Source organism: Sapajus apella, unplaced genomic scaffold (assembly GCF_009761245.1).
Source record: "Sapajus apella isolate SASKATOON/1434 unplaced genomic scaffold, GSC_monkey_1.0 scaffold12, whole genome shotgun sequence".
Lineage (NCBI taxonomy): Eukaryota > Metazoa > Chordata > Mammalia > Primates > Cebidae > Sapajus > Sapajus apella.
Window position 1 is genome coordinate 12,490,381 of NW_022436952.1, and position 12,405 is coordinate 12,502,785.

The window sequence follows — 12,405 nt, forward strand, 5'->3', positions numbered from 1 at the left end:
GAAAGAAAGAAAGAAAGAAAGAAAGAAAGAAAGAAAGAAAGAAAAAAGCTGAAAAAAAGCTTTAAGGTTTTTAAAGTTAAAAAATGAAATAAAATGATCTAATGTCCTTACATAAGAAAAACAGAGTCCTTTTTATAAGGAAACACTATGCTTTTATTTCTCAGCTCCTTTGATGTTTGTATTCAAAAGTTTCTGAAGTCATGATACATTCTCAAAAAGCCAATGTTGCATTGTGTTGTCATCCCTACACAACCCCCTTTCCAAGAGCAAGAAGTTAGTTCAAGACTTTCGGGCTCACTGTAGGAAATACAATGAGGCTTACCAGGGAAACTCTGAGATTCTGATAGAATAAAAAGTAAATAGAATAATACCCATGTTTGAGACATCAAAACTTCCCATCTTTTGGTTGCCAGTTTAAACACACACACACACACACACACACACACACACACACACACAGACACAGACACACACCACAAGAATAAAATGACAATAAAAATGAAATTAGGAGACTATTTTAAAATTGAGACAGAATTTCACTCTGTCACCCAGAGCATGTCTTCTACAATATTCTACGCCATCTAGACCATTTCGAATCAACATCTACAAATATCTTGACACGATCATCACTAAAGCATCACCCTAACTTCCTTGATGTGTGGGAAGGGAGTAAAAAATTGTCAGGTGCCTATTGGGGAGTTTTGTAAATACAATGTCAGAACTCACACCTGTATTAGATTTGCTAGGTGGCAGAAAATCACTTAACCTTTCTCTACACTATTCTACTAATTTAAACACTGAAGAATAGGACAACATTTAGGAAGCAATTTGAAGTACTTAGATAAATGAAAATTCACTTGGCACTAAAAACTATTATTACCCCATTTGTGAAGGCCTTTGTCTCCCTGTAAGAGTTTCTGCCTGCACTGAATTCCAGCATGTCTACAAACTGCCAATGCCCTGCATTAAGTATTTTCTGTCATCTGTGCTTGCCAGAGATCTGTTTGCAGACATTTTGCAAAAAGCATACATAATACACCCTGCTGAATACAATATTTATCATAGAACAGCTCCAGTGATTGAAAAGCATTACCCAACAGCATCCTGTTTTGCATGCTTGCCCTTTCCATCAATGCACCCCAAGGAGGCAGTATAGCCCTAACCACTGAGTCACATTTAGTTTAATTCCAAAGCTAAGTCTGGGAGTTGGCTCAGTTTTACAAAAGTATTATGGTGTTCTCTGAAGGTATTTGTGCGGTGTGGGATAAGAAAAAGGTAAGGAGACAAAAAAAATCTTATTCCTTATTTTCCTCCATCAAAAACATCTTGCTGCCCATTTCAGTTGAAAGCTAAGCCCTTTCTCATGTCCATGTTTTAGAATCAGGAGAAGAGACATACTTAGTCACAAGGTACATTAAGCAGCACCTCATTTTCCTTTTCTACTATACATGCTCTCGGGATAATAAGATTTTGAACAAATTACTCTCTTTATTCCATGAGTGCCATGAATTCTGGCAGGGTTTACTTTGACAGCTATTTTAATAGCAGTGTTAACTCTATAATCTGTCAGACCAAGTTTGTATCCCCTCCACTAATGACATCCTTGTCAAGAGTCAAAGTAGATTTTAGTAGAGGGGAGGAGATGCTGGAACAAAATCAGTGAGGGAAGCTGAAGATACCTCAGGTAAAAGACTGAGTCCATAGCTCTCTCTATTTTCTTCCATAGGAAAGACTTTCAGGCCAGCTTATTCACAACAAATACCTCTTCCTTCTTCTGTTCAACATACAAAGTGATGAGTATATACTAAACCCTTTCTCTACTTTGGCATAAAATCTTTATTTTCTTCTTTGAGTTTCTTTTAACTGTCTTATTCTTGGCATGGAGCACTCAATGTTCCTTTACTATTTTACCCCCCTATTAAGGCCAGCATGTGATAGCGGCAATATCATATTGGAGAAAGACAGAGATGTCTAAATGGAGATAATAACTCAAAGTATATTTGAAAGAAGCAGATATTAGCAGAGAAGCAGGATAAATACTGAGGAGGGAATGCAAGATAATAGTTCCCTTTCCTAAAACATTGGTTCAAAGTAACTCTGGAAAAAAAAGGGGATGTGAGGCTTGAAATACACACACACACACACACACACACATACATATACATAAATGAATGTATGTATTTCTACACACATATATATGTATATATATTTCTAAAGTGTTGTGTAGACTCCTTGTACTCACCTCCAACCCATAAATAATACATTATGGGACTATTTATACATCAGGTCAAAAATACCTACCTCATTTATTTTAACACCTGAATAACAGTCAATTGTAAGAATTCACCATTTAAGCTGTTTTCACTTTTCACTAGTGTAAAAAGCTCTACACATAATTACTTCACTTTGTAGAATACATGTGTGATAGAAGTAAAACAGAGATCAAAATGTATGTGCAAACTGCCCACTAAAAACAGTTACAATTCCCCCATTAAAAAAAAAAGTTATATGAGAATGCCTACTTCACAACATCCATGTCAACACTGAGCTCTATACACATCAATTTTTAGTTCTAAAACATTACATTTTGTTGTTTCACTTTTTTTTTGTTAACTAAATGCAAGTAAATATCTTATCCCATATTTGTTGGCCAGTAGAATTTTTTTGTGTGGGTGTAAAATATTTCTTCTTTTGATTTTGAATCAGTTTTCCATTAGGATATTGTTTTCTTAGTGATTTATGCACATTTTTACTAACAATAGAAATCTTATATATTAGGCAAATGTTTTTCCCAATTTGTCAATTATTTGATATGATTTTGTGAGGAAGGCTTTGTAAAAAATTCTATAGTAAAATATACAATTTATTCTTTGACAGTTACTCATTTTGAGCCTTTCTCAACTAAGATTACAGACAGCATTGACTTTCATATGCTTGATTTTATTCAAGCTAGAGTTGCTTATGTTGCACTGCCATCCCTAAACCATTTTGCCAATGGTGAATTTAGACAGTCACACATTTGGTCATAAACATCCATTTCGGATTATTATATGTTTATACTCCCTACTAGCCAAAATCAATTCAAAAAAGTATAGCTATCTTTACTCTTGAAGTAGGGTTTGTGTAATTAATTATTATCTACACTGTTTTGCCTTTACACAGACTGGTTCTAAAATGCAGCACTTTTTCATTCTATATGAATGGAGTCCTCCTGCATTTGTTAGGACCATCTAATGCTATTTGCTATTCCAAATAACCCCAAAATATCTCTGGCTTTTCAGAATGAAAGTTTTTTCCTTGTTCATGTTACAGAACAAGATATTTCTTCCAGGTGGCTCTGCTTGCAGTGGTTACTCATTGTGTGGCTTTGCTTTCTCAGAATCCTTTGTTTGTAGGTGTTTGGATAGGGGAATCAGAGTATTAAAAGCTATACAGACATTATATAGCCAGGTCTTTAAATGGTCTTTATCACTTCTTCCCAGATCCCATTGCTCAGAGTGGTCACAAAATCCTACCCAGACAGAAAGAAGGGTAAGAAATTTAGATTTCCTGAAATACCAAAAAAAAAAAGGAAACAGAACTAAGGTCCATCTAGCCATCTTTCTTCTAACATACTCCTGACTCTATCACCTCTAGTGTTTTATATCCATACATTTATGTTTTATATACATGTTATAAACATTATAACATTTTAAAAAAATTATTTACAATGTTTAAAACATTTATGTTTTATAAATTATAAACATTTATAAATTTATAAAAATAATGTTTATCTTTTATAAACATTATTTATAAAAGAATGGAACAGTGTGAACCCAATTGTCTTCTATTTATTTTATTTAAAATATCACTTTTCTTCCACTTGGAAATTGGTTTTGCATATGGAAGTATGTACAATGTGAAACAGGCATCCATTTAAGTTTGTTTGAAAAAATTAAACATGTATAGAATAATCTTTTATTTTACTAACCAAATTATAATATCTCATTTATCATTTATTAACAAATTGAATACAATGTTAATTATGTGTCAGGTACTTTCTTTCTTAACACTTTGGAAAGTTAAGCTACCTTTTTCTCAAATAAACTTATGAAGTATTAACATCATTATTTTCAGTGTAAAGACCAGAAAAATTGAAGCCTCTAAAGGTTAATGAATTGCCCAAATTCATGCCATCATTAAATTGCATGTCTGGATTTGAACCCAAGCATCTGGCTCCAGGAAAATTCCTAAATAGATCCAACAACAGCTTGAGCGAGCAGGGAAACAATGCTGACTTTAAGTTTACGTTAGTTTGCTAGGGCGGCCATAACAAACTGGGTGCCTTGAATACCAGAAAATTATTGTCACACAATTCTGGAAGATATCAGCCAGAGATTGGATTCTGGCAGGGCTGGCTCTTCCTGAGGGTTGTGAGGAGAAATCTGCTCTGGGCTTCTTTCCTTGGCTCATCTTCATGCTCATATGGCGTTCTCCAAGCATGATCCTCCATGCCCAAATTTCCCCTTCTTATAAGGATTCCAGTTGTAGCAAATTAGGGCCAATAATAACCTTATTTTAACTTTATTACCTCTAGTTAAAAAACGAAACAAAAACCACCTGTCTCTGAAAAGGTCTGAGGGAGGTACTGGGAGTTAGAGCCTGGGAACATTAATTTTGATGTGGACACTTCAACCCACAACAAAGTTTTTTATGATGGTAAAGGAACAGGGGGCTGGAATGAGGGTTCCCATGGAAGACAGGATCTTGTGTGGTTTGAACTTACTGCAGATGCCAAAGAAGGAAACACCTAAACTTTTTTTGTCAGCTTGCTCAAATGTAGGCAGAAGGTGTGCTGGGGCTTCAAACTGTCAGCAAAAAAAAGTCAAGAGTTTTCACTACCACTATTGATTTTCACCAGGTTATTAAATTATTCCTAAGCCAGCACCACTACATTGTTTTAATTACTAGAGCTTAAAAAATAGCAAATAGGGCAAATGCCCATTTAATTTCATATTTTTTCAAAATTTGAAAATATCTTCATGTGTCTAATATATTTATCATGCTTTATTTAAAAACAGCCAACTTGTCAAACTCCTTGACCTTAAAATAACTTATTAACTTTATAGGAATAGCATTGAATAGAATTAACACATATAATTTGGGGATAATTGATATTTTTAAAAAATATTAGTCTTTTAATCCTGAAATATGTGCTTGTCTTAGTTTATTTAACTCATACTTAAGCACTGGTGGTAGCTAACCTCCAAGATGATCCACAATGATCTTCACATCCTGGTATCAATGTTCTTCTGTAGTCCTCTCCTATATTTTATCAGGGTTGCTGTGAGTAATCCTCAGAATACAGCGGGACTAACATGTTATTTCTAAGGCCTTATCCTTGCTATCTTTTGCTATCTGTTGTATTACTCACTCTGAGGGGAAGCCAGCCATCCTGTTGTGAAGACTTCCCAGCAGCCCTATGGAGAAGTCCAGTTAATGAGGAGCTGCAGCCTCCACTAAACAGCCAAGCCAACTTGCAAGCCGGGTAAGTGAGCCATCTTAAAATCACATATTTTAGCTCCAGTCAAGGCTTAAAACAATTGTGACCCTACACAACTTCTTATCTGTAACCTTATAAGGACTCCCAAGACAGAAACATCCAGCTGAGCTTTGCCCAAATTCCCAGTCCTCAGAAAATGTGTCAGATAATATATAATTGTTACATATTTAATTGGATAAAATTTAGAGTAATATTTTATATAGAAATAGACAACAATATAGTTCTTCAGTCTAGTTTTATACTTTTCTCATAAACATCTTATACATGTCTTAATAAACTTATTCTTTGGTATTTGAGTGTTTTTACTTGCAATACCCAGAAGATACAGAAGGCATCTATGTCCCATTATTTATAAAAATCACTCCAATATAAATTTTATATATAATATTATGTTGATTGCAATGCTCAATCTGGAGGACAAATTACATAACCTTCACCTAGCTGTCATCAAGATAAACAGTAAAGACAGAGAACACCTCTCATATTTCACATCCATAGGAATGTCCATCAGTTTAACCCATTTATGCCTGAGGTTGCAATTATTTGAATTTTGAAATCATACCTTGGCAATTACCTTGAGCAAGATATAAATAACTCCCACATGTTTAGGGTTCCAATAACAGAACACTAGGCATAAATAAGTTTAATGGAAGTAGTCAGGAGAACAGATAAACCTAACTCAAAAAGAATGAGCAAAGAATATTCACTGCAACATCTTTCACCATCCCCAGATCACTTTCTTCCTAGTGTTGTAGGATCATGCCATATAGAGTTGCAGAGCCATTTTCCAAGAGAGTCAAGAATTATAAACTTAGAAATAAAAGCTTTCCCCTGGTGCCTTATCCAATGTTGTTGTTTTTAACCTTGTCATTATAGCTTATTGATATCTTAAAATATATACTCATGTATTAGCGTCTAAAGTTTCTGCCACCAGACCCAGGAACCCCTGGCATCTCAGTGATCAGATATAATTTAGAACTGACTATATATGCTTTTCTCAATACTCATAAGCACATCTAAAAATCCTCTCTAGAACAACCCTAGTCACAAAATAAAATGCAAGCATTCTATGATCTGTCAAGGTTCAGTGGGAGACAAACCATACCAGTAATTTGCATAAGAAAAATATATAAAGAAATGTTATCTAATCAAAGGAGACTGACCATCAAGAATGATAAAGAGAACTCTAAAGATACATGAATAGCAAACGTGGGGAAAAGTCACTACCTCTCGTGCTGAGCTTGAGTATTCAAGGAAGGGACAAACTTGAAAAGATTCTCCTCGCTTGAGTCTGAAATTCAGATCTCATTGAAGAGGCTGTGGCTGTGGCTCATTGAACAGGGAAGAAAGAAGGTTGCCAAGGTGCCACCAGTGGAAGTTAGCAAGCAAATGCCTGCTTTGGTACCAGTGAGGCTTCCTGGGAAGCCCACCCACTGGGGTGACGGTGAGATTCACTGTGAAGCTGCTCACCAGCTGTCATGCTACAGGAACAATAAGAAAAACCTCAGGATCAGGAAAATAAAACCCTTTCTCTTGCAGCATATCTTCAGTGTCCTCAGCTGAGGAAGGCTAGCATCGCTCCAACTGGCTAAAGAGAAATGTTTATTGGGCTCAGCTCCAATACTACTAAGAATGACAAAGGTGTATTTGGAGTGAGAGACAATAAGTAGATGACTGGCATACACTCTAAAGCACAATGAAATGCAGGATGTTAAGGAGAAATAAAAGAACTTTTGGAAAAAAAAAAAAGAAATCACAGTTTAGCTGGCCTCAGATTCTGTCTTATGCCTGGGAATTTAATATTGCTCATCCTAATTCTTTATTATAATCATCCTCTATAAGCTTTTTCAACAATAATATTTTCATTTTATGGATAAGAAATCTAGCAGGTCAAAGGATGATCACAAAATATTTCCTTTTTCAGCTTTCATAGTCTGAAATTCTCTGGCTGAAAGACAAGCAATGAAGTTCAGAGTTCCTAAGAGACTACAATTCTCTGAAAATAAAGGCCCTCATGAAACACCAAATTATTTTTATCACAATTTCTATTTTCCTTTCATCTCATTTTATTCTGCTAAATTAAATACATCAGTATGGATGCAATAAAAAGGAGAGTAATAATGAATTTTTGACGTACAGGGAGCAACCATGAGCCCATCCACCCTCACTCTGCAGCTGCTGACATGCAGGGAAAAACACCAGCAGTTTTTATGCTTGCTTAGAGAAAACACTCAGGATATATATTCTACCTGGAGAGTATAAGTCTATGATCGGACCTGCTTTGGGGGAAGAGATTCTTCCTTCCTTCTTTACTTCTGTTTGAGTTTTCAGCATAATAGGCAATTTAATCAGCTCAGCTCTACTAGAATGCTTCAGATATTTGCATATCAGCACTACTTGTCTTTCTTTTTCCTTATTAAAATTGGCATCTACCATGTTACTACACAGGACTGTAGAACCAAGCACCCTGAGCCAATAACAGCAGAAATTTGGCTTCTTGCTCAACAGCCTGACTGTGATCTGGCCTCTGCTACTTGTTCTTCAGACCTGTATTTTACCAGCTGTAGAAAATCTATGCTGGTTCTCCCCTTTCTAAAACAAACCTGGAGAGAGATGTATTTTTTGCTATTGTTAATGAAACTTACTAAAATAAAAATTTTTCAACAACGAAAAACTCTCTCTCTTGCATGATAAAGCATTTATAGGCAAGGAAAAAGGTGAAAACATTATTTAAAAAAACCACAGTAGTGATGTGACACTTGGAGAATTTCTATGGCTATGTTTGTACACTGCATTCAAGACAGTAAGAAATTGTGCATATCAATAAATTAGATACCAGGTTAGAAGTACCATTAAAAATCACCTGGTTGCAGTATATTTGCAGAAACCAAACAATCAAAGGGACTTAGTAATCACGCAGTGATCTCCCTTAGCAACTAGCTTCCTGATGTATCAAATCAGCATTACTATTAAAATACTAAATTCAATTATTGACTTTAAAAGTATCATATGTAAAATATAGAAAAGACTTTCTCTTCATAAAATTCATTCTCTTACACAGCTCACTTTGCAGTGAGATGTAATGAAGCCATGTGAGCAATTCTTACCAAAGGAATATGATAAGAACTGATTTGTATCACCTGCAAGAGAAGGCTTTTTGGAAGTCCAGATGCCTTTTTACCACTTTCTTTCCCCTTCCATTAACTGAATGCAGAAAATAATATTGCCATGGGATCTGCAGAATGGGGAAGCCACAATATGAAAGCAACCTGGGTCCCTGAATCACCACATGAGAAGTGTTTCCTACTGACCAAGCATACATACCATGCCCTGCCTCGTGAGGAAAAAATAAGCTTGTATTGGGTTTGAGGCATTACAGATTTTGAGGTCTGTTATTATTATGCATTTATTTATATATCACCAAAATAGAAGGATCATTCTAATGCAAGTTACAAGGTTTGGGAATCTGATCTTTCACTTTCCAAATGCTATTTTATTCTAGTCAAGTCATCTAATCTTTCTAACCCTAATTGTGTCTGCCAAGAATGTAGATTTATTAGACATGCCCATAGTAAACATATTTAGGAACATTTAAAGTGCGTATTTAAAGTATAGCCAAAAAGTCATTGCACCAAAGAAAATAAATATTGCATGTTTTGAGGCAGTTTTAGGATGCAACAGAATGACACTTAGAATTATGATTACATTTGGGCTTTTGACACATGCCAGCACTTCCCCACTGACATTTATTCAGAATGACTAGTGACCTACACAGCCACCAAAATATCCATCAAAGCAACTGAAACATCACATTCCAAACTATAAACTATGGCAACTTGAACACGGCTTTCAAGTTTCAGCATTTTCCACAGCACTAAGCCCTGTGTTTCATGCTTAACACATATTTATTGAATTAACTGTTCAATTAGAAAGAAGCATTCATTTCTCTTAGATTCAATTGGTAAATATCACCAACATTTCAAAATATGCTCTTTACCTTCCACAGATAGACAAAATTTCGTATTCATATTCTTGTCTATATTTAACGTTACTTAACTTGGTTTTATGGTTAATTGCCTTGTAGCTTTGCTAGTGGTAAATCCAGTGGCTTTTCTCAAACCTCTTATTTGTTTTTTTAAATTCTATTTTTGAGCCTTTAGAACACCTCTTTCCAAAATTATATTTTCTCTCAGTTACAGCCCCGTTGTATCACAGTAATATACATCTTAACCACTTTAACTTACTTTTTTCTTTTGATCACTGCTCCCTCTTTCTTTTCTTAGAGACTTTCTACCTTCCTTTGCTTTTAGGTGCTATAAAAATTTCAGAGACTGATGGCTTATAAACAACAGAAATGTATTTCTCACCATTCCGATGGCTTATAAACAACAGAAATGTATTTCTCACCATTCCGGTGGCAGGGAAGTCAAAGACTGAAGTGCCAACAAATTCGGCGTTTGTTGAATGCCCACTTCGTAGAGAGTAGTCTTCTCGTTGTAACCTCACCTAGTAGAAGAAGCAAAGGTCTCACTAACGCCCCTTTTATAAGGGCACTAACCCCATTCAAGAGGATTCCACCCTCATGATCTACTCACCTGCTGAAGGCTCCACCTCCCAATACCATCAATTTGTGGATTAAGATTTCAACATATGAATTTTAGGGAAACACAAACATTTACACTATAGTCATTCTTGTGAAGCTGACTTTTTTTGTTTTTGTTTTTGTTTTTTGTTCTCATCTCTAGACTGGTGATGCTCAGGTTTTTGTCTCTGGTGAAGTCAATTTTCCTAAATTGCAAATGCCTTTAATTAATTGCTTAAAGGATGCACATGTTTTTCTCACATCACCTCAATTTCAACACATCAACATTTTCTCTTCCATCACTCTAGATATCTATTGCCCCACATACTTTGAATTAGTCAGTGACATCAACATTCTGTCAGTTTTGCAACCTTTGACAAATCATCAAATTAACCTTCTTCTTATTTTCCACATTCAAGTTGTTGCTAAATTTTTTTCTGTAAAGTGCCCTGCTATTGCTGTAATCAGCATCCCAGTCCAGGTGCTCAATCCTCAGGTATGGGCTTGTTTATCCTTTCCTAATTTACTGTAACTCTACATTCACCTCCTGCCCCCCACCCCCATCCAAAATACAGTTTACCAATGATTCTCACACCTGGCTGCACATTGAAATTCCTGGAGTGCTTTAAGTACACATACACCAAGGCTTTCTCCTAGAAATTCTGATTAACTTTGTCTAGGGTGGGGAGGAAGTCTGAGCATTAGGATTTTTACTTCTCCCAGATAATGATAATATGTAGCCAACATTGAGAACTGTGGTGTTTTTCCATTTCCAGTTTGCTTATTCCAAGGGACTTTATATTTTTTTGTGGATAAAATAATCAGATCTGTTCTTTCATGTATTTTCTAACTGGCTGTATTTTATACAAAAAAAAGCTATTGATGTCTCCATATAATGTATAAGTAGAAATCTTACTGAATAGCTTTATCTCTAAGAGATTTTTAATATTAATAATCTTACACTTTCCAGACATATATAAACATACCATCTGCATTGGTTTCCTGTTGCTGCTATAACAAATCACCATAAACTTAGTATTAAAGCAACATACATTTACTATTTACAGAGTTGGAGGTCAGAAGTCTAAAATGGATCCACGAGGCTGCATTTCTGTAAGAGGCTCTAGGAAAAGTTAAGATTCCTTGTCTTTTCCAGCTTTTAGAAACCACCTACATTCCTTTGCTTCTGGTTTCTTCCTCCATCTTCAAAGTTAGCAGTATACCATCTTCCTTTCTCTCAGACCTCAATTTCCATCTTTATATCTTCTCTCTACCTTAAACTTAAATTGTAACTCCGCTGCCTCCCTCCTACAAGGACTCCTGTGATTATATTGGGCCTACCTGGGTAACCCAAGATCCACATCTCAGGATCCTTAATTTAATCACATATACAAAGTCCCTTTACCATGAAAGGTGACATACTCACAGGTTCCCAAGATAGGACATAGAAACCTTGTAAGTCATTATTTGGCCTACTATAACATCTTAAAATAATAATAAATTGCCTTCTTATGTCTAATTCTTAAATCCCATTTCTTATTCTTTTTTCTCTTGTCTTGGTTTATAGTAATATCATATACAATATCTCCTCTTAATGTTTATAGTAATATCACATACAATCATGTACCACATAATGACATTTCAGTCAATGATGGGCCATATAAACTACAGTGGTCCCATAAGATTATAGTACTATTTTTTTACTGTACCTTTTATATGTTTACATATGTTTAGATACACGAATACTTACCCTGTGTTACAATTGCCTATAGTATTCAGTATAATATATATGCTCTATAGGTTTGTAACATAGAAGCAGTAGGCTATACCATATAGCTTAGATGTGTAGTAGGCTACATCATCTAGGTTTGTGTAAATTCACTCTAGGATGTTTGCACAACAACCAAATCACCTAATGAGGCACTATCAGAATTTATCCTTGTCATTAAGTGATGCATGATTTCATTTTCATATATATGTATAGGTTATTGCTTATCTCTGAATGTAGGCATTCCTCTCTGGTCCTGCTATTTGATTTAAAAAAAAAAAGTAATTGAAGTCAGCATTGAGCTTATAATAATGTCATCTCCTCTCTGAAGTCAGCATTGAGCTTATAATAATGTCATCTCCTCTCTCTTGAGACAATTTCTCCTCAATTTTCAGAATTCCCACTTTTAGAGTTAAGAAGATTATTCAAGCTCATGGATCCGATATGTAATTTGGTATTTACAAATCTCTGCTTAACTTAATCAGAAGAGGACTTTTTTAAAAAAAAGATTAC